At 48.4% G+C, this 19449-nt stretch overlaps 1 protein-coding gene across 2 annotated transcripts in view; it reads right to left on the bottom strand.

The window, feature by feature from the left end:
• The window catches only part of FAM241B (family with sequence similarity 241 member B), a 252848-nt gene that overhangs the window by 33019 nt on the left and 200380 nt on the right, over nt 1-19449 (bottom strand). For both annotated transcript variants that reach the window (XR_010935971.1, XR_010935970.1), the window contains one exon: nt 1803-1907. The gene's annotated coding sequence lies outside the window, so the exon portion shown is untranslated. The remainder of the gene's footprint in view (nt 1-1802; nt 1908-19449) is intronic.

The raw sequence follows: 19449 nt of genomic DNA on the forward strand, positions 1-19449 counted from the left end.
CTTAAAAGAGCTCTGTATGTCGAGCATACTCCCAGATACCCAGGAACACTGGAACTCTAAAGGAAGGTCTGCGAGGCACTCTGAGGGGAGCCACCCTCCACCTTTTATCTGTCATGACACTCGGAGTAGACAGCCTGTTTACAGCCACTTCCACAGGCTGCCCAGACTTGGAAGCAGCTCAAAAATGTTTAGAATGTTCTGGGTTGCAAGTAATAGAAAGTCTGATTCAGACTGGCTGGAAAAATAAAGTGAAGGTACTGACTCACGTGAGTGAAAAGTCCATAGGCGGGTCTGGCTTCAGGTGATGTTTGATACAGAGTTGCAGCATCACTAAAGACTCAGTTTCTTTCTTCCTTCCCTCCCTCCCTCCCTCCCTCCCTCCTTCCTTTATCTCTCTCTCTTTCTTTCACTTTCTATTCCTCTCTCTCTCTCCCTCCCTCCCTCCATCCCCCACCCCTGCTTCTTCTGCTATGACACCCTCAGCCTCACTTCCTTTGTGGTCCCAAGATGGCTGCCCACAGCTCCCAGCACTACATCCTTTCTCATTCATATCCTGTCAAAGAGAAAGAGCATCTTACCCTAGCATTGCCAGCAAAAGTCCTGGTAATGAGGTTCATTCTAATTGGACTGGCTCGGGTCATGTGCTCACTCTGGACCAATCCTGGTGGGCAGGAGGAGGGAATGTGCTAACTAGTTTCACCCCTGGTGTGGAGTGAGTGTTGGGTCCACCCTCCTGAATCATTATCCTCACACAAAAAACAGGGTTATGAGGCTTCCCTGGTGGCGCAGTGGTTGAGAGTCCGCCTGCTGATGCAGGGGACACAGGTTCGTGCCCCGGTCCGGGAAGATCGCCCATGCCGCGGAGCAGCTGGGCCTGTGAGCCATGGCCGCTGAGCCTGCGCATCCGGAGCCTGTGCTCCGCAACGGGAGAGGCCACACAGTGAGAGGCCCGCGTACCGCAAAAACAAAACAAACAAAAAAACAGGGTTATGGGGAAGCGCAACCAGGTCCTGGCAGGCAACCAATAAATGTCCACATGGTTCACGGTGCTGTGGACCCCATAACCTCTTTATCAGTAAAAACACATTTAAATATTTTAATAGCACAAAAAGTTTTGTGATTCCTCACGTAGATGTAGGTGTTTCTAGGACCCTAACTGCGCACCCATGTAGAATGGCTGCTGCTAATGTGGTTTTCTCTTTAGTTGTGTGCTGGATACTTGTTTCTGTTACATCTTATGATCTGCTTATGCTCCTCATGGAACCAGCACCCCAGATTTCATTGGGGGAACAATTTGTCCTTTTCACTCTGTGTCCATGTGATTTTGAATGGGACCATGCAACGTAGGTTGACCATGTGATCCAGGATTAGCAGTTGCACCCTCTTGGCTTCAGTGATTGGTTCAGGGATAGACACATGACCCAATCTGTGCCAATGACGGCCAGGTGAAAACATTGTTTTCCATAATTAGGGGAGGAAAAGCTCCTCTTTTCTGCTGAGTTTGAGTCTGGGAGAGTGTAGCCTGGAGCTGACAATGGCCATCTAACCACAAGTTGGAGCTTGATTATGAAGACAACCAGAAAAGAATAGGACTGAGAAATGGACCAAGACTGCTTCCTAGTGACAATCTGAAACCCTGGAACGTGCTGCACCTGAAGCCAGAACTATCTATGTTGGATTTTTCAGGAACAAGCCCTAATAATTCTCTTTTTGTTCAAGCTCAATGAAATGGGTTTTCTGTCACTGGCACCCCGATGTGTCCTAACAGAGTATGTGTTTGACTTAGCCCCAACCCCACTCACCGTGGACTAAAAGCTCCTGATTCATCTTGAGCAGAACCCAGGCTTTCAACGAGGACACTATTTCCGTGTCAAATGCTTCTGCTCCGGGGTGTTGAAACATGGGGCCTGTTAAGAAGAAAAAACATTTGTCTACAGTGGGTCCAAGTCACAGTGTCAGGCCATCATTACTGTGATCATTACTGTGAAATGCTGGAGAAAGAGGTGCTCCAAAGGGAGAAGAGAAAGGCACCCTTACAGAGGCATCGCAGGAGGCCTAGAGGTCACTCCCCAGGGAAATGAAGCCCTGCTGGTGGGAATGTTTCCCAAGAGATCGTGCATGGCTTTGCTGCAAACTCCCACTCATGCCTTTCCTCAAATGGCTAAATAATCTGAAGAGCTTTGCCACGTATTTTTCATTCCACATCCATACTCTGCCCGCCTGTCCCAGGCAGCTAAGTTCAACACGACTGAGACGTTCTTCTTGTGGAATTCAAGTCAACAGAATCCCATAACTCGTGGGACCGTGTGTCAACTCTCCCACTGTGTAGATTGATTTTGTCCAATTCAGTAGATACCACCGGGTGTCTTCTCCTGCAAGGCCTGGGTTTGGCTGGGCCTTCAGTAAGCACGGATGTGAATTAGATGCAACCCTTGCTCCTCAAAGAACTCAGTTGGGGGAGGCAGGATGTGAAAAGGCAGGCTATTATACAGGCTAAAAGAAATAAGGGCAAGGGAGAGTTGGAGCCCTGTGTTTTGAGAATGTGCAGGAGAAGGCGGGGGCGGGGGGAGACAGGCATGACAGGACTCACTGGGCCTGCCTTGGTGCTTACCCTTCAGCAGTGGGGGAACCCCACTCCAGAGAAAGAAGGGAGGCTTTCTAGGGCCAGGGAAGAGTGGAGCAGAGACTTAGAATGATACAAGGCCACATGTTCATCTTTGCTGCTGCCTTCCTTAGGCCATGTCTCTGCATCTAAAGCTCACCGGGGTTTACGAAAACATCGTATCCAATGGGTTAACTGTAGGAACTGAGCCTTCATGGTCACATTACGGCCTTCCCTCTTAACTAACTTCTTGCTTTTTTGGCCAGGACTTTCCTTTCTTTGAGCCAATCTGACAAGCTCAAAGCAAAGCCAAGAATTACGTCTTGGGCTTCCCTGGTGGCACAGTGGTTAAGAATCTGCCTGCCAATGCAGGGGACACGAGTTCAAGCCCTGGTCCCGGAAGATCCCACATGCCACAGAGCAACTAAGCCCGCGTGCCACAACTACTGAAGCCCGCACACCTAGAACCCATGCTCCGCAACAAGAGAAGCCACCGCAATGAGAAGCCCGCGCACCACAACCAAGAGCCCCCACTCGCCGCAACTAGAGAAAGCCCGCGGGCAGCAACGAAGACCCAACGCAGCCATAAATACATTAAATAAATAAATATTAAAAAAAAAAAAAAGGATTACGTCTTACGGCATCATGGTGGTTTCTAAATCACCTCCTACATGAGAACCCAATGGCACAAACTATAGCTGCAAACTTTACCTGTCGCGAATTGGCTGCATTAGATCACGAGCCGCTGGTTGTTGCCATTTCCACGTTGTAAGGGTTTGGTTTTTGAGTGCAAAGGATTTGAGAAGAGCAGAGGAATGAGTCAGTTTCCAAAAGAGGTGATGATGGTGGAGGATGGGAGCATGGGCTAAATGAAGATATGGGCCAGGAAGGAGAGAGGTGAGGAAGAGTGGGGGAGCAGATACAGGAGCTCTATCTGGCAGCATAGACACTGAGTATTTACTGCTCTGTGGTTTGGAACCACCATTCAACCCCCCTGTGCTTCATTTAGGAAAGATAAAAATATTGGAACTTCTTAGAGTGGGTGACTCGCTCCTTTGCTCAGGGGTGTGGGGGGAGTGGAATTCCAGCCCACCATCTCAGGAATGACAGAAACAGAACTGTCCCCAGTCTTTGCTACTCTGTTTCTATTTCAAGGCCTTATTCTGCCACAGTAGTAGTGGTATAATCCCAGCCAATTTGGAGTCCTCTCCTTTTTAATTTCCCGGAAGCTTAAGTGGTATCCAGGCATCTGGTCTTCACTGTCATTTGTGATGTCCATCACTATGCCTGTCCTTGTTCATTGGTCCCTCAAGTTGCTGTGGAGATGGCCTTTGTCCCCTTGCAAGACCCTTGCCGGTCTCTCTCTCTCATCTGGTGCCGTGCCACTCTTGGGTCATTCCTGTTCTTTGGGGCCATCCTGGTGTGGGGGAACTTTCTGCAAATTTGAGGAGTGGAAACATTGCTCAAGTTTTCTTCTGAATTTTGCTGGTGTGAGCCCTTTATGCTGCCTTATGCCCAAGAATTTTCAACTCAAAACCAGGAAACTCCTTTCCCTGCCTTCCGAGATCACAGTCCTCCCCTGAGACAAGAGCACAGGACAGAATTTGGGTGCGGGTGAGAGGAAAGGAGCAAAGTATGGAAGGGGGAAATACTAGAGAAGTAAAACATTAGTTAATATTTCAAAACACTAATCTGAGGTGTTGCCAAGGCTCCCCTGAAATTCAGAGAGGTTTAAGTGACCCTATAAAGATAACACCACGCTAGTCACAGATCCAAAATGAGAATCTGGAACCTCTTTCTCCAGGCCAAAATGCAGGATTCGATCATGCTCAGGGATGGTGAGAAAACTTAAAAGACCACCAGTCTGACTGAACCATCCTGGGAGAGAAAGAACTGGAGAAGTTTCCAGCAATCACCCATAAGCATTAGGTGGTTGTGAGTTGCTGGCATTCATCTAAGCACTTTGGGCGCTCAGAAGAAAGCCACGGGGCCAGGTCACAGCTGAATCTTGAGGACCATTGTTTTCTTGAAGGAAATCTGGAGGAGAAGGTGGCTCTGAGGAGGGGTCAGAAAACCCTGCTATATGAGGGAGGGTGAAGAAACAGGGAAGATTTATTCTAGAGGAGAAACATCTCTGAAGGCTGTCAGGTGGGAGAAGGACTTGATCTGGGACTTCCTGTAGGACCTGAGGGACACAGGGAGTCAGACTTCGGCCCTGCTGAAGGAAAAGACCTAAGGATTGGATTGAAAATGGAAAGACTCTCCCTAGAGGTAGTGAGTGATCAGGCAGAGGATGGACAAACCCTTGATGGTAAGACAGACTTTTGCATGGAACGTTCAATGAGACCTTGGAGGTTCCTGCCCTGCCTAGATGTCATGATTCTCCACACCCACTGAGTTATGGCATCTCCCACCCTCATACGTTTCAACCCCACTAATCCATACCTTGTGGTAACTCAGACAGGTGCTATCTGAAGACATCACCAACTATGAAAAATGAGTTTGCTGAGAGATAGAAAGTGAAATTAGATTACAAGGGAAGGGCTTGCCCTGTCTATGAGAACAGACTGTTTCCAAGCCTTTCTGCATCTGTAAGCAATCACCATGGTAAATGACATCACTGTTCACTCTCTGCTCGCTGTGACCTTGCCTCATACCTGAGGCCATCAGCTACGAGTTCTCAATTCCCAGGCATCCTCACCCTCAGGTCTTGCACTAGTCAGACGTCCTGCCTCCCTCACTGAATGCCTCAGAGGATGAGGTGTCTCTCTGTGTAAAGGCAAGCATCCCACCTGTGTCTTTGACCTCTAATTCTCCTGCCTCCTCCAAGAGGCTACCCCATCCGTCATACTGTCCTCTCCTGGATCGTCACCTCTTCCGGTCCACTGGCTGCTTCTCCTCTGCCTAAAACTCTACTCACGCCCCTTATATTCCCCAAAATGAAATCCTCCATGTCCTCCTCTAGCCTCTGTCCAAATCTCCCCTCCTTCTCATCCAACCTTCTCAAAAAAGCTGTCCACACTTGCTGTTTTCCAATGGCTCACCACCCACTTAAACCTCAGTCCACTGCAAACTGGTCAACTGAAGCTGCTCTTAATGTTCTTACTGACCCTGACTGACAAATCCAATGGACATTTCTCAGTCCTTAGCTACTGGTTCTCACTGTTGTCTTGAAAACTATTAAACACTTCTCTTCTGGAACTCTCTCTGTTGGTCTCTGTGATATCAACCCATCTCTTTTGATGTCTTCTTCTCTGTCTCCTTCAAGGGCTCTGTGGTGGCCAGTCTCCAAGATGGCCCCCAAAGATTCTCACCTCCTGGAGTTCATGTTACATAATCACTTTCCACATTGTACCAGGGTTGGACAGTGTGGCCAATGGAATATAGCCTAAGCGATGGCATATCACTTCTGAGATTAGGTTATCAGACAGCGTGGCTTCCATGTTGGTCTTCCTCTCATTCTCTCTCTTGGACCACTTACTTTGGGAGAAGCCAGCTGCCATATATTGAGGACTCTCAGGCTATCCAAGGAGAGGCCCACTGGGTAAGGAACTGAGGTTTCCAGATGATAGCCAGTGAGGAACTGAGGACTTCAACCAATAGCCCTATGAGTAAGCCTTTGTGGAAGTGGATCCTCCAGCCCAAATCAAGGTTTTAGGTAACACAGCCTCGGCCAACAGCTTGGTTGCAACCTCTTGAGAGATCTTAAGCCAGAACTACCCAGATAAGCTGTTCTCAGGTTTCTGCCCCTCAGAAATTGTGAGAACATAAATGTTTGTTGCTTTAAGCTACTAAGTTTTGGGGCAACTTGTTACTCAGAAACTAAGACTCTCTTTCTTTGACCACGTATATGGAGCACCATGAAATGTTAGTTGTCCCCAGGACCCCACTGTTATGACCTTGTTTCTCACTCTTAGTGCTCCTGGGGTGGGGTAAACACTATGGGTTGCCTATCCAATAGTCTTCCCACAAGCCCTATTTCTCCCCTGCTGGTAGAATCCATCTCCCATAATTGAGGCTCAAAATACCAGACACCAGCCTCCCTTGCAGCTAGAATTTGGGCATAAGATCCAATCCTGGCCCATAGGACCTGAGGAGTAGTCTGTTGGGTGTTCTGTGAAAGGTTTCTCTCCCTGATAAAGAGGAGATTAGTGAGAAACTCTCCTTTTGCCTTCCAGCTTTTAAATGTCTTGTGTGAAGCATGATTCTTGGGGCAATAACAACTGCTGTTCTGAGAAGTGCATTCCATCTCCCATCCCATTATCCTCCTCAGCCACATCTACAGTGAGCACTGGAGAATATGCCCTCCTTGGGGGATGCGCAGTTTTCTCAGCCTGTTTCCTGCCTGTAGAATTTTGCACTCCCAAGAATTAAAACTTGAACAGTCACAAGACTTTTCAGTCCAGAATTGTGATGAGTTTGACAGTACAACTCAAAGACATAGCAGTCTTCTTATCTATTTGATTCTAGACAACTCTACTTACCAATAGCCACATTCATTTATAGTTTTTATTTTAGATATACATTTTAAATTTGCTGAATTTCTTTCCTCTCTTATTCCCATTGGCCTCCACTTCCTTTAAGACACTAAGTTTTGGGGTAATTAATCACAGTTAAGTTGGGTCTCTCAGGCTTAGATGGGAGAGCACCCCTTCAAGTCTCTGTTCCCTGAGTCAGTTTGTCCATTTGAAAAAATTCACCTCTTAGTTCATTCAGAGTTTTCAACAATGGGTATGACAGCCATGTCATCAATTTGATCCTTACCACAGGCTAAGATTTTTCTGGGCCTGAATTTAAGGGTTTCTTTTTTTTTGCTTCACATTGGTTTTCAGCAATTTGGTTGTGATGTGCCTTGGTGTGGTTTTCTTTGTGTTTATCCTGATTGAAATTCATGGAGTTTCTTGGATATATGGATTTATATTTTTCATCAAATTTGGAAAATGTTTGGTCATTATTTTTTTTTCAAATACGCACACCTTCTCTACTCTTCTCCTGGGACTCTAATTACAGGTATGTAAGACCAATTGTCCAACAAGTCACTGAAGCTCTGTTAATGCTTTTTCTCTCTTTGTGCTTCAGTTTATCCTGTCTTCAAGTTCACTGATTTTTTTTTTTTTCTGTCATGTCTAATTTGCTATTTAGCCTATCCAGTGAAATTTTTATTTCCTATACTACAGGTATTAGTCAGGATTCACCACAGAAACAGAACCAATAGGATATATCCCTATCTATCTAGGTATCTATGTATCTATCTAGGCATCTATGTATCTATCTATCTATCATGAGATTTATTTTAAGGAACTGGCTCACACAATTACAGAGGCTGAGAAGGTTATGATCTGCCATCTGCAAGCTGGGGAGAACCAGTGGCCTGAGAGCCAGCAGCACTGATGCTCTAAGTTCCCAGGCAAGCAAAGACTGCTGTCTTAGCTGGGCAGTCTAGTGCAAAGAGAGAATTCAACCTTTTTTGTCTCTTTGTTCTATGTATTTGGGCTCTCAGTGGGCTGGATGATTCCCACCCACACTGGGGAGGGTGATCTGTTTTACTCATTTCACCAATCCAAATACTAATCTCTTCTGGAGACACCCTCACAGACATATCCAGAAATAATGTTTAACCAGATCTGTGATCATCACATGGACGAGTCAAGGTGACACATAAAGTTAACTTTCACGCTGTATTTTTCAGTTCTAAAGCTCCATTTGGTGCTTTTCAAAAAAAATGTTCCATTTCTTTCCTCCTTATATTAATATTTTCCTTTAAATACTTGAATCTATTTATAATAGCTGTTTAAAATTCTTGTCTGCTAATTCCATCACATGTGTCCTGTGTCTGAATCAGTTTCTATTGATTGATTTTTTTCCCTCTTGGTTATGAGTGTCGTCTTTTGCTTCTCATATCCAGTGATCTCTGACTAGAAGACAGACATTTTCAATATTATCGTATTGGGCACTGACTTTTGTTATCGTTCTTTAAAGAGTGTTAAGTTTTGTTCTGGCAAATAACCTGGAGATCAGCTTGATCCTTTCAAGGCTTGTCTTTATGCTTTGTTAGGATAGGTTTATAATAGCTTTTACCCCAGGGCTAGTTTAGTAGACTAGTTTAGCTAGTAGTTAGTAGACTAGTCTAGCTCTACTCCTAAGGTGTGGCCTTTCTGAAGTTTCCACTAAATACTCTGGGTGCTCAACAGTCTCTCCACCTTGGTTAGCCTGAACTTGAACATCTCCCAACTGTTTCAGCTCAGAGAGTCGCTCAGTTTACAGCTCCCCAGTAATTGTTCTTTCTCCAGTATTTGTCACGTGTCCAACCTCATGGAGCCCCATCATACACATACACAGTTTAGTACAGTAAGTCCCCGACATACGGACGAGTTCCGTTCTGAGAGCTCATTTGTAAATCCAATTTGTTTGTTAAGTCCAACAAAGTTAGCCTAGTTACCTTACCTAACACAGTCGGCTATATAGTACTGTACTGCAATAGGTTTATAACACTTTTCACACAAATGATAAGTACATAAAAAACAAACACAAAAAATAATACATTTTAAATCTTACAGTACAGTGCCTTGACAAGTACAGTAGAACAGTACAACAGCTGGCATACAGGGGCTGGCACACACATCCGCATCTTTGAAAGTTTGCAACTTGAAGGTTTTTATGTAGGGGACTTACTGAATTTAGCCAAAGACTCAAAAGCCAAAGGCTCCTATGTGATTTTCTGAAGCTCTCTGTCTGAATAGCTCCCTCTTCTCCACTATTCTACTTTGCAAATTCCAGCTGCATTAGTTTTCTGAATTCTGATCTGTGTCTCCTCAAAACAGTGAGATTTCTGTGCTCTGCTTGGGTCCCCCTTCCCAGGGCCATGGTCTGGTAAATGCCTCTAGGCAGAAAGTCAGGTTGATCATAGAGTTAATCTTATTTTTCTTCCCTCAGGGAACACAGTCTTCTTCAGCTGGTTATCCAATGTCTGAAAACAGATGTTTCATATAAGCTACCCACTTTTCTATTTGTTTATGGTAGGTGGGGGCTAGTCTAGTATCTGTAACTCCATCACAGCCCAAAGCAGAAGTCCACACAGGGTAAGTTTTCATCAGCCTTTCTCACTGAAAGCATTTTTAAACTTTACCTTTTACTGTTTAGGGTTAAGAAGCAGCTGCCTCAGGGGCTTCCCTGGTGGCGCAGTGGTTGGGAGTCCGCCTGCCGATGCAGGGGACGTGGGTTCGTGCCCTGGTCTGGGAGGATCCCACATGCCGCGGAGCGGCTGGGCCCGTGAGCCATGGCCGCTGAGCCTGCGCGTCCGGAGCCTGTGCTCCACAACGGGAGAGGCCACAACAGTGAGAGGCCGCGTATCACAAAAAAAAAAAAAAAAAAAAAAAAAAAAGCAGTTGCCTCTTCCAACCCCATAAGTACTAATTAGCAGACATTTAATTCCCTCTCATTCCTGCTTGTCAACCAGCCAGTTCTTCCCTGAGCCTATCCCTTTTTTACCTCTTTCCAAACACAGCCAAAGGCAGGCATCACATCTATTAATCAATTGTTTTCCACCCACCTTCCCCTGGGTTCCAAGTCCTTTAGGACCCTCGTCTGTCTTCACGTTATTGCAGGACATACAGTTATGGATGGACAGAGGTGGCAGAGCTAAAATATATAAAGACCTGGGTCCTTGATGACATATTAAGAAGCAGCCCAGGACCTACCTCCAAGCTTATTAAGTGAAATAAATAAACGCCTTCATTGGTTTTAGCCACTTTTAAGTGTATGTCCTGTTCCTTGAAGCCTGGAGCACGCTGATGAGCACATGAATGATCCCACCCCCTCTGTGGTTTCTAATGCTCATGTCTCTCAGAGCTCTGCCTCCAGCCCGTATCTTCCTTCACAGGGGCAAACTCAAATATCCACCTAACTGCTGGTCTCTCCCTGACGTCCCACCCACAAGGTCCTCCAACTCAACATCAAACATTGATCCTATTTTTTCCCCTTCTAAACTGCTTTCCCTCAGAATTCTCAATCTCAGCTGAAGGTACCACCGTGTACTTTATAACCCAAGCTGCAAACCTAGCTGTCATTCCGCAATTTTCCTTCTCCTGCTTCTCTTTATATCCATAAATCACCAGGTCCTACTAATTCTGCCTCCTAAGCATTTCTCAAATACATCCCCTCCTCTCCATCCCTCCTCCTGCTACCAGGGAGAGGCCCTGCCATCTCTCTCTCCCAGTCTGTCCCAGCTGATCCCCCTGCTACCACCAATGCATCCTCTACACTGCTTCTTCTTTTTTTTTTTTTTTCTGAAACACAGATTTATTTGTATCATTTCCCTACTCAGAACTTTTTTTATGTCCCCCCCACCCTTGTTTATATGATGAAGTCCAAACCCTTACCAAGGCTTTTAGGCCTCCAAGGTCTGGCCTCTGCTGATGACAGGTAGCAACTCTTGCTACCCCCCATCTCCATGTGACATCCTAGCAACACCAATCTGTGGTCGATTACTCTAGTCATCCTGCTTTTCTCCCCTGTGAGCCTTTGTGCATACTGTGCCCTACCTGAGATGCCCCCTGATGGCTCTGCCCCATCCCCCAGCTTTTCCCCTGCAGGCATCTATTCGTGCTACCCAAGTAGGAGGTCCCCTTTTCTTCCCTCTAGAAGTCTTCCTTGGTGACCCCAACCTCCACTCTTGTATGGTTGCTCTTTTCTGTGCTCCAGTAATCTTTGTACACATCACTCTCGCCACACCTACCACTCTGCTTTATGGTTATGTGTCTGTCCCCCGCTCCAGACTGAGCTCCTGGAGGGCAGACACTGAGACTTACTTAGCCTTGAATCCCCAGCCTCTGGCCCATGGTGGCTGTGCAATAGATGTTTAATGATTGAATGGGTCACCCAATAAATCCCTTATAGCAGGTCCCCCTACAGACCATCTCTGTGGAATGCATAGTGGTTAGCTCACTCAAGTAAGTGTATTAATTTTAAAATAATAAAACTATGTTTCCTTAAAATCATTTTTCCACCAGCGCTTTCCTTCAATTAGTACAATCAAGGACAGAAGTGTGTTTGTGGTGAGGTTTCCATAGCACTTCTCTCAGAAGGGGTATTTACATGTTTCCAGAAGCAAAGAATCATGGCTTAGTAAGAGAAAATGTGAAAAGAGCATGGCGTGGGTATGAGAAACTGCTGGAAAACTTTTCTAGGCCATTATAATCAGAATGGGCCTTGACCATCCATGAAGGGGGTGACTACAGATGTGGATGTCTGATAGTCCCTTCTCCCCCAGGTGCTATGCTTATCAAAATTCCACCATTAGACAGTCACTCCTTTCGACTACCCTCACCCTCTCCTGTGGAACCCTTACAAGCCAAATTTCCTGTGGAAGGAAGACCCTCTCTCCTTCCAGGGACTGCTTTCTTCTGCCTGAAAATCATCCACCTCCTCCTCCGTCCACCCCCGTTTTTCCTATTCTTTAAAATGTATATGAAGTCCCTTCTCTCCCACCAATCCTCCCCAGATCTTTCTTTTAAGGTTGGGAGATCCTCAAGAGCAGAAACCATGTCTCATTCAACATTGTCTCCTGGGTGCCTGTCACAGGGCCTGGCACATGGTAGATGCTGAGTAGGTGAAGGGTAAACGGGCCTGATCTCACTCAATGCATAGTCATTTTCCCGTCTTCACACATTCTGGATGCTTCTATCAATGCTGGTTCACTGGTACGCTGGTGATTGATGGAAGGTCTTGTGAAAGGTCTATTGTTGCTCTAATGAGATGTTCTTTTTGAAGTGGATTTAAAAAAAAAAAAATTCTTCCTGAATACAGATTAGTTTCCTCACCTGGGTGGCTCCAGGTAGGCAAGGGTTGTGCCTTTGCCCTTCTGGGTTTGCCCTGTGGGTGGAGATTGGGGCTGGGTCAGGGGGAGACACCTTGTGGACAGAAGTTTCCCAGCCTGGATCAGATGGTGAGGATAAAACTTCTAGTGTATGGTATGTGGGACACTATTTGTACTCTTATTCTAGACCCCCAAGATGATGGGGCAACCGTTCATGGGTACCCAGGGGTGGGTGATGGGAATTTTCTCACAGAGTCATCAGATAGGCACTCAACAAGGTCCAGTGGCCAGGGTGGTGGTTCCTCTCTGGCCTGATGATTGGTTCATAGGGATGAAGTGAAGTCACGTGCCAACTAGTGTTGGCCTGTGCACCAGTGATGGGAATTTCTCGCTCTTGGGTTGGCAGGTGGTAACTCAGAGCCCGTGTGGTTCCTGGGCCCTCAAACATGGCTCTTCCACGAAGTCTCTTGCCAGATCAGCTCACTTGACTCTTCGTGGGCCATCTGCCCCCACTCAGGTCCCAAACTTTCCCCATTTATACTTTTCCCACAGCCTCACCTGAGACTCTCGGGGAGTCCCTCTCTAATCCCCCTTCTGGTCTGAGATCTATTCTCTTCCATTCTTTCACCTAATAACCCTCAACTTCCCAGTGACTGAGAAACTGGCTTCCTTTGCTTGAAGATAGGGAGGCCTTAATCTCAAATCTTTAATCCTTAAATGAGGAAGGGAGGGGAGATATTTGCATTCAGTCCGTTCTAGTGCAATAGAGAAAGTGGGGGAAAGTTTAACTTCCCTGTTAAAGGGAGCTGAATCATTCTTTTCATGCTGAATTGGCTGATAGGTTCCTTGGCAGCCAAGCCTTGGCATAACCTCACCCCAGGGGAGAGCTTCTCTCTGTCTCTTTACTCTGGGTGAGGTCGTGTGACTTACTTTGGCCAATGGCTTCAGGCAGAAGTGAAAAGGCACTGGCTCCTTAGGGAGCTTCATGTTTCTCTGCTTCCCTCTTACACCTCTACTGCTGTCACAAGAGGAACAATGCCCTGCCCACCCCCTTGTCCCAGGAGGATAAGAGACACAAGGAACAGACCCTCCCCAGCTGACCCACAAACCTGCAGTGAGAAGTAGGGTAAGGCAAGCCCAGCTGAGATCAGCTGAACCTCTGTCAACCACCTCAGGAGTAAATGGTTAATGTGGTAAACCATTGAGTTTTGGGCTCTTTTGTTATGCAGCATTATTGTGGCAATAGCTAGCTGATATACCATCCTTCTAGAAGGCCAGAGTAAAGCACTGAGCACTTAGTGGTTGCACAGCACAGGATGAGTGCTTAGTGTTTTGTTCTCCATTGAGCCTTGCCAGCTGGCATCATGAAAGAATACAAAAATATCAGACCTGGAAGAGCCTTTAGAGGGGTTGTCTCCACTCCCTCTTTGGCCACATGGGGTAAGTAATCCTGGCCTCACAAAGGCACTATGAGGATTATATGAAATGCCGCAGGCGGAGCACTTGGCCTGCACCTAGTACCCAGGGCTTGTTACCTCTACCTTTCTCAAAACTCATTGTTCATGAGAAAGTAGACTTTCTGATCTCTGGTTTAGCATGACCTTGCAAAGGAAGGTTTATTTTATTCAAGGAAGTGTTGGCCCCATTCTAAAGTATGAAGTCTGAGAATGCTCTCTCCTGCTCCTTCCCTGCCTTTTCTGGCTCATTACCCCTCAGGTGACCCCTAGCCCCTGTAAAAGTGACATCCTTTTTCTTGGAAACCCAGCATTCTCATGTTCTTTCCCTTCTTCGTAGCCAAACCCTGCCCTTGGAAGAAGGTCAGATGAGCCATTTACATTAAAGGGTAAATGACTGGTGTGGCTGGGGCTTTGCCTCTTGTTAGGGGTTGCATTTCAGAAGGAAACAAAGCCATCAGTGGGCACAGTGTTAAGAGAGTCCTTCGCGGGGGAACAATGTACAAATGACGGAGTCATTTGCAGGTTGGAGAGACCTCCCCAGAGGAGGGCTAGGATTCTGCTCTTCAAGACTTGTCTTTGAGCAAATCAGCTCACAGGGCACCTGGCTCCAGGTGACCTCAGCCCACCCCTCTGGCCTCTCTTGGACCCTCCTTCTGGTAGCATATATGGACCTAAGAGGCAGCTATTTCAGAGGCTCCCCAGGAACCCCACAGACCAACCATGACTCCAAGCCCTGCTCACGTCCCTACCTGAGCCACTGGCCCCAGCTGGCCGTGCAGCCCTCTCGTCCCTTTGCTCAGATCTCAGCTTCCAGGAAAACATGTTCTTCCTGGGGTTTGGGAACAAGATGGCCTGATTCATGCTAGGAGATTCTTTGCTTACATTCTCCAGGGCCTTTCTACCCTTAAGAAAAAGGAGAAAGAAAGAAATGAAAGGAAGGAAGGAAAGAAGGAAGGAGGGAGGGGAGGGTGGAAAGAAGGAAGGAAGAAAGCTTGTGCTTTGGTCAAAAGAGTTTAAGATGGAATTTTCCCTCTTTCTTTCTTCTTCCTTTTTTTTTTTCCCCCAGCAGTAAACTACCAGACTCTGAACTGAAAGGGTAGGGACCCCTCTGGCTGTCAGAAGAGACGGGGATGCCAGCCGCACCCGGGGGAGCGGGGCAGGGGGATGCCAGGACCAAGGCCTCGCCCACCTGCCCCCATGCAGTGGACGGTGCGTCCCGCTGCGCTGAGCGGGCCCAGGAGGGACTTACACACCCCTGAGCGTTCTTGGAGCCTCCTTGCTCCCACACCGCACTTGCATTCCCTGCTGCAGAGGAGGGGCGGGGAAGGGCAGTGTGCACCCCGTCCCCACCAGAGGCCCCTACTGCCCTTGATTTCTTCCCACCATGGCTTGTTCCCTGAGAGCACCTTGTTGGTTTATGTGGTGTTGCTGTCACAGAACGTGAGTTCCCTGAGGGAAGAGGTGAGGTCTTCCTCACTCACACTGTCACTGCTGTGCCCAGAACGGCGCCTGGCTCTGGGACCACGTAAATGGAAGGAGAGGGGGAACAAGGCAGCTCACCTGGGATCCTCGGTTCCACAGTCCTCCCCACCCATGCACACACGCACAAGTACACACTCATGCACACGCACAGGTGCCTATAATGGGAGGGTCTCTCTTCTTCAGAACTTCTGAGTTGGGGGGTGGAGGAGAACAGCGGGTTTCTTAGCACCTTGGGAACGACCCTGAGGCCAGAGCCCTGCGCTGGGGGCCTTGCCTGAAGAAGAGGACGGTGACTCAGTTCTGTCACCTGGGGAGGGGTGGGGGGTCCCTTAGCTCAAGGACAAAGGTGTAGAGCCACCTGAGCTGCTGTGCCCCTCTTCCCAGAGGCCCAGGACGCTGGAGGATACGTAACCGTATCACTGCTTCCTAGCTGGCAAAACCTTTGGCAGCGATACCGAGCGATACACCCAAACCTGGAGGGCAGGGCGCGGGGAGTCAGGTAGTCTCCCTGGCCCTGTCAGCACCCTGGCCCGCCTCTTGCTGCCCTTGGCTGGCAGAATGACATTGTTCTGAGGAGAAAACGGGGTCTCTGCCAGAGGCCGTCTGGCTCAAGCTAGGCTGGGTTTGGGGCCCCAGGAGCCCCTGGCCAAGAGTTGTCTGGGCAGTCGCCAGCTTCTACCACGAGGGCGCTAGAGGGACTGGAGAGGTCCCGCCCCCTGCTACCTGCCCCCTAGCCAGCCGTCCTCTGCAGGATCAAGTTTCCCTCCCCAGGCTGAGGCCACCACACCCACTACTGGCCTTTGTTCAGTGGTTCCACGGTAGATCCCGGCTTGCTGAGTGTCCACTGCATCGGCGGGTTATCCCAAATCCTCCCAATGTGAATGTTGAACACAGGTTGTTTTACAGATAAGAAAACTGAGGCTTAGAGATGTTGTCATGTGTCCAGGGTTACAAAGCTAGTGAAGGGTGGAGTCTGAAGTCAGACCTGAGTTGGTGACGCCCCTTGGTCCACTGGCCTCCACCTACATAAGTGTCCCCCACCCCGTGGGAGATTTCACATCCTGCTCTGTGAGGCCCCTCCCCCAGCACAAGCTGAGAAGGGAGTGGGAGAAGTGTCCACCCCTTCCTGCCCCCATTCCAACCACACTGGGCCCCGAAGTTGGACGAGCCCCTTGGAGCCCAGCAAACATCTCTAACCCTGTCTCTCATCCAATACACCACAAGGTCCTGAAAGATAATCTTTCCTTCTATGTCTGCAAAACATAGATATCCTCAGAAGTTTCTGGCCCCAGAAAAAAAAATGCTGTTTAAGCAAACAGATTCTGGCACAGCTCCACCCACCATTCCAGTCTCACCCCTGCTGGACTCCACTAACACTACCTCAAAGGATGAATGGACAAGCCCCATGGAAAGCGATTAAGACTAGGTTCTGGCCCACAAATGCTCAAAAGTCATGTGCCCCTATCATCATCACCAAATGACAACGTTATACAGTGAAAAGAAGGCCAGCTTCCGACCCCAGCCTTCTTCATCACTGGCTGGGCCTCAGTTTCCCTACTTTTAAAGCGAGGCTGGCTCGCTGGACGCTTCTGATGGTTATCAATGCTTCAGTGTACTCTGAGCTGAGCAATGCCTGACCCCCGGAGATAACGTGTGTTCCAACCGCTGTAAGCATCTGTTTTCCCAAGTCAGTGTTTTCCAGACACGCTTTCCTCATCTCCACAGAGTAGGGGGGAAGGCAGGGACCAGGAGTTCCTGCTGACAATCAAAACAGATAGCTGCCCAGAGAGGTTATGTGACCTGCTCAAAGTCACAGAGCAGACCCCACACCACAACCCAGCTTTTCTTTCATTGCCTTGCAAGGGCCGTAGCGGTTCATTTCACACTGAGAACTGGGAGAAGGAATCACGGGCAGAAGAGTGAAACACATCTAGAGAAAGGAAGCCATGTTGGGGGGCTGAGCAACATCCTGTCCCCTCCCCCCAGGAGGACTGCTGGCTATTTAGGGGAGTGAGAGGAAGGCGGGCAGCAGGATAGGTCTGGGTCTGAACGCAGGCTTTCGCCAGGAACAGGGAGCAGAGAGCGCCTAATGACTCCAAGCTGTCCTGGAATGTTCCCCTGGCCGGGGGAGCCGCCTCGGAGTCTGACTGCTGTGCGTGGCAGCTGTGTGGCTGCAAGCCCGGCCACCAGGGACCACCGGCGGCCACAGTGATGGGGCCACCGGCAGGTGGGGCCAGGGGAGGGCAGCTCCCTCTTCCCTCGACATACAGGTCTCCAGAGTCAACCTGGTTAGCGAGGGGCAGGAGGGGCAGCGTTTTGTGGCCAGAAGGGGTCAGGTCGGGCTCCTCCTCCCTTCCTGCAAGCTGACAGGACAGGCCCAGCCTAGGGCCAGAGGGCACTCACGGCACCTCTCCTGTCTCACTAGCCCTCAGGACCCATGCTGAGCCACAGGCTCCTGTCTTCCCTCCCATCAGCAGCTAAGTGCTTACATGTTCCACCGAGACTTAGGTAACTGTGGGTCAGGCCTTTGCTGGGTGGTCTATGTGATAAGTGCAAGGCCATCAGGGGGCCTTGGCAGAAATGGTCCCCTGCACTGGCCTCGGCGGTCTCCCTTTTCTCTGTGGGAGTGGAACCCGAGGCTCGGCCAAGCCCCTCTTTATGGTGTAACGACATTAATGATGATGATAATGACATTAATGATATCTAATGACGTGACCGATGATGGTAACAGTTAGCGCTCATTGAATGCACCCTATGACGAGCCTTGCGCTGAGTGTTGTATGTATTAACTTAAACGAACTCAGAGTCACCCCAAGATGTTGCTACTTTTATAGTTTCTATCTTATAGATGAGGAAACTGAGCCCCAGAGAGACTAAATAACTGGATCAACTAGTGGCAGACTTGGGATTCCCATCCTGGCCATCTGGCTTCAGACCCATGAACTTTTTCTTTGGCTCATTTATACTTATATCTGTTCTGTAGTTTTTCACTAACACCTGTTTCCCCAGAAGCTTAGGAGTTCCTTGCCTGTGGAGACCTAGTCTACCTCCTTCACTGCTGTGTTGCAGGGGGGCCTGGTACCTGCAGGTACTTGTAGCAGAATATATCAGTGCCCTACCAATAGCTCCTGTGCCTTCCAGCACTTGTGTCTCTTTGCCTGAGGCTTCCCTCTGGCCACCGGAGCCAGCTCTGCCCACAAGTAGCTCTCAACCAGTGACTGACGGAGTTGTGGATAAACACCCAGGTCCCTCACCCTTGTGGGGAGATAACTCTGTGTCATGGGTCCTGCACAGGCTCCCAGAGTTCTCCAACAAGATGGAGCCCCAGCTGCCCAGAGTGATGACCTGCTGGAAACATACCCTCTCCTGGCTGTCTTCCACTCCCCATCTCACTTCCCCACTCGACTACTAATAAACCATTCCCAAATAAACCTCACAAATAAATCACATCCTTAACTCAGAGTCGGCTCCTAGGGGAGCCCAAACTAAGACAGTGCTTCACGTTTGTGAAACGATTGGTCCTACCTTACATGGTAGGGTTAGAGAGGGTAAACCACTAGCCTAATCGTTCTCTACAGTTTTCATTGTTATAAAAACATGTATTTCTTTTACCATCACATTAAAATATATTTATTTAGAAAACAGTAAACCCCACTTTATAAAGACAAGCTCCAGCCACAGAGAAGGAAAATCCCCTTCCTCCCCAGTGGAGCATGATAAAGAACACCAGGAAGACCCAGACAGGAAGATTATAAGTGTGTTCAGGGGAAAGAGAAAAGGACAAATGCCTGGGAGCGGCATGAAAGATCAGGGAGGGCTTCCTGGAGAAGACAGCAAGGGAACTAGGCCTTGAGAATGGTTTGGAGTGAAATAGATGGTGAGTGAAGCTTTCAGATGTCAATGAGGGTGTGAGCTCCCTCTACAGGAAGGAGCAAAGGAGAGGCGAGGTCTGCTTGTGGGGTCTTGGGAAGCCCAACTCTGCTGCTGACCAGATAGGTGACCTTGGGCACTAACTCAATCTCTCTGAGCTTCCACTCCTCATCTGTACAGTGGGCATCATGACTGTGCTACCTCAGGGGGTGGCTACGAGGATT

This window comes from Pseudorca crassidens, chromosome 16 (genome assembly GCF_039906515.1).
Source record: "Pseudorca crassidens isolate mPseCra1 chromosome 16, mPseCra1.hap1, whole genome shotgun sequence".
Taxonomy (NCBI): Eukaryota; Metazoa; Chordata; class Mammalia; order Artiodactyla; family Delphinidae; genus Pseudorca; species Pseudorca crassidens.